This window comes from Procambarus clarkii, chromosome 23, assembly GCF_040958095.1.
Source record: "Procambarus clarkii isolate CNS0578487 chromosome 23, FALCON_Pclarkii_2.0, whole genome shotgun sequence".
Lineage (NCBI taxonomy): Eukaryota > Metazoa > Arthropoda > Malacostraca > Decapoda > Cambaridae > Procambarus > Procambarus clarkii.
Window position 1 is genome coordinate 1032912 of NC_091172.1, and position 3633 is coordinate 1036544.

At 40.2% G+C, this 3633-nt stretch overlaps 1 long non-coding RNA gene across 1 annotated transcript; it reads left to right on the plus strand.

Moving 5' to 3' along the window:
- Window positions 1-252: 252 nt before the first annotated feature.
- Window positions 253-1609, plus strand: LOC138367702 (uncharacterized). Its single transcript, XR_011229397.1, has 3 exons — window positions 253-896; window positions 1025-1151; window positions 1534-1609. It is a non-coding gene; the product is annotated as an uncharacterized lncRNA (long non-coding RNA).
- The last annotated feature ends 2024 nt before the right edge of the window (window positions 1610-3633 follow it).

The window sequence follows — 3633 nt, forward strand, 5'->3', positions numbered from 1 at the left end:
AAAACATGGCTCAGGCCTCGAAATTGAGATGTTTGGGATATTTTGACAACTGCAAGGGAGTTTAGCAAAATGTGATTCACCGCCGCTTTCAGTACTTGGCATATGTTGGGCATATAAAGGGGGCATATCAAACGCAAAAATTCGGAAAAATCGAATATTTTTGAAAAATTTATAAAAATTCTACAACGTTCTGGCAACACTTTGGCGCAAACACGATAATGTTATGATATAAATTAAAGTATTTATGGTACATTTCCATGCGTAATTGTGCAGAATCCGGTGCCCCGCGGCTGTGGCGCGCCAAGAGTATTGCGTCGTACGTTCTAAACGTCAATTTTTTCGTAATAACGTCGGAAATAACTATGTATATATGACAACAAATATACACTAATTGGCAACCGTCTCCTAGTGGGGGGTGAGTGAGGTAGTCACATGGTGTGTCCTGTTGAGTGGAGGTGTCGACGCGTGCTCCATTTTGGCTCCTGAAATCTTGCTTTTGTAGCGTCTAGTGCACAATGACCTATAAACGGAGGGCTCGGAAGACAAAGGAAGCCAATTTGGCACGCGGTCGCCGTCTTTGGCAGGAAAGGAGAGCCGCTGTAGCGCAAGGGAGAGTTATATCAAGTGAGGATGTAGGCGGCCTCCCCGCCTCACGCCTCGACCCTCCTCACACACCCTCCTCAACCCAGCCCCTCCATGTGTATGGACCGGCCACGACAGTGCCATCTACATCTACTGGTGTGGCAGTGCCATCTACATCTACTGATGTGGCAGTGCCATCTACATCTACTGGTGTGGCAGTGCCATCTACTGGTGTGGCTGGTGTTGCAGTGCCATCTACTGCTGTGCCTGATGTTGCAGTGCCATCTACTGTTTCAATAGACCAATTTCAATAGGTTAGTATGTTTTAGTGTTATAATCTGGTATTTTGTAATATGTATGTGCAGGATATATATATGTATAATTTTTTTTTTATTTTTTATTTTTTATTTTTTTTTCAATTTTTTTTTTCGTTTGTTATCAGGGGATGTGCATGGAACTTGCACACCTTGCTCAATGGATGCCTATCTGCAAGGGTGCCAATTATGAACAAAATCTGTTGAAGTCAAGCTCAGTTACAGGTGGCCGAACTTTGATCTTATTTTACTCAGGTAAGTAATTTACAACTTCAAAGTACATCATAGCTTTCATTTATTAATCAATTTACATGCAAATTACACCTTATATGTAGAGTTTGTGCTTCTACAAAACCTAGTAGACATTTTAGTCCAAAGTCCATTTGTTGATTTTATAAAAATTTATAAACATCATATATTGCATATTTTTGGAAGGGTAACTTTGAAAAATTATATTATTGCACTAAACTTTTTATTCCTAAAACTGATCACTACAATCCTTTATTATGTGCTAATTTTAATATCTGAGTGTTATAGAAATGATTTTAGTTGACAAATGTGGTCCCTAAAATTATTTGAAAATGTTGAAAATTCGTTGCATAATACGTTGTGTATTTTTTTCTCCTTTTCTGTTTAGGGTGTGATGGTGAAACTTGGACCAGTTGCAGCCCTTTCTATAACCATTTCATAAATAAATTTATAAGCAAATCAAACAATTTTTAATTTAACCTTGATATGCCCCCTAAAGTCGTAACTTCAAACTGCGAATACGTGTAGAGAGCCAAAATTTGGTTCCAAAATATGGCTCAGGCCTCGAAATTGGGATGTTTGGGATATTTTGAAAACTGCAGGGGAGTTTGTGGAAAATGTGACTCACTACCCCTTGCATTACTTGGCATATAATGGGTATAAAAAAATCGTAATTTCAAACTGCGAATACGTGCAGAGAGCCAGAATTTGGCTCCAAAATGTGAATCAGGCCTTAAAATTGGGATGTTTGGGATATTTTGAAAACTGCAGGGGGGATTGCACCAAATGTTACCAAACGCCGCTTTCAGGACTTAGCATATGTTGGGTATAAAAAAGTCGCAATTTTAAACTGCGAATACGTGCAGAGAGCCAGAATTTGGCTCCAAAATACGGCTCAGGCCTCGAAATTGGGATATTTGGGATATTTTGAAAACTGCAGGGAGGTTTCGGACATATGTGACCCAACGCCGCTTTCAGTACTTGGTATATGTTGCGTATATAAAGTCGTAATTTAAAACTGCCAATACGTGCAGAGAGCCAGAATTTTGCTCCAAACTATGGTTCAGGCATCGAAATTAGCATGTTTGGGATATTTTGAAAACTGCAGGGAGGTTTGGGACAAATGTGACCAAACGCCGCATTCAGTACTTGGCATTTGTTGGGTATAAAAAGTCGTAATTTCAAACTGCAAATACGTGCTGTGAGCCAGAATTTGGCTCCAAAATATGGCTCAGGCCTCAAAATTTAGATGTTTAGGATATTTTGAAAACTTCAGAGGAGATTGGGACAAATTTGACCAAACGGCGGTTTCAGTACTTGGCATATGTTGAGTATTAAATTCGCAATTTCAAACTGCGAATACGTGCAGAGACCCAGAATTTGGATCCAAATTATGGCTCCGGCCTCTAAATTGGGATATTTGGGATATTTTTGAAAACTGCATGGGAGTTTGTGCCAAATGTGACTCAATGCCGCTCTCAGAACTTGGCATATGTTGGGTATAAAAAGTCGTAATTTCAAACTGTGAATACGTGCAGAGCACCAGAATTTGGCTCCAAAATATGCCTCAGGCATCGAAATTGGGATATTTGGGATATTTTGAAAACTGCAGGGAGGTTTGGGACATTTGTGACCAAACGCCGCTTCCAATACTTGGCATATGTTGGATACAAAAAGTCGTAATTTCAAACTGCGAGTACGTGCAAAGAGGCAAAATTTGGCTCCAAAATATGGCTCAGGCCTCGAAATAGAGATATTTGGGATATTTTGAAAACTGTAGGGGGGGGGGGGGGTTTGGGACAAATGTCACCAAACGCCGCTTTCAGTACTTGGCATATGTTGGGTATAAAAAAGTCGTAATTTCAAACTGTGAATACATGCAGAGAGCCAGAATTTGGCTCCAAAATATAGCTCAGGCCTTAAAATTGGGATATTTTGGATATTTCGAAAACTGCAGGGGAGTTTGTGCGAAATGTGACTCACTGCCGCTTACAGGACTTGGCATATGCTGGGTATAAAATGTCGTAATTTCAAACCGCGAATACGTGCATAGAGCCAGAATTTCGCTCCAAAATATTGCTCAGACCTCGAAATTGGGATGTTTGAGATATTTTGAAAACTGCAGGGGGGGTATTGGCTCCAAAATGTGAATCAGGCCTTAAAATTGGGATGTTTGGGATATTTTGAAAACTGCAGGGAGGTTTGGGACAAATGTGACTCACTACCGCTTTCAGTACTTCGCACATATTGGGTATAAAAAATCGTAATTTCAAACTACGAATACGTGCAGAGAGCCAGAATTTGGCTACAAAATGTGAATCAAGCCTTAAAATTGGGATGTTTGGGATATTTGGAAAACTGCAAGGGGGATTGGGCCAAATGTGACCAAACGCCGCTTTCAGGGCTTGGCATATGTTGGGTATAAAAAAGTCGCAATTTTAAACTGCGAATACGTGCAGAGAGCCAGAATTTGGCTCCAAAATACGGC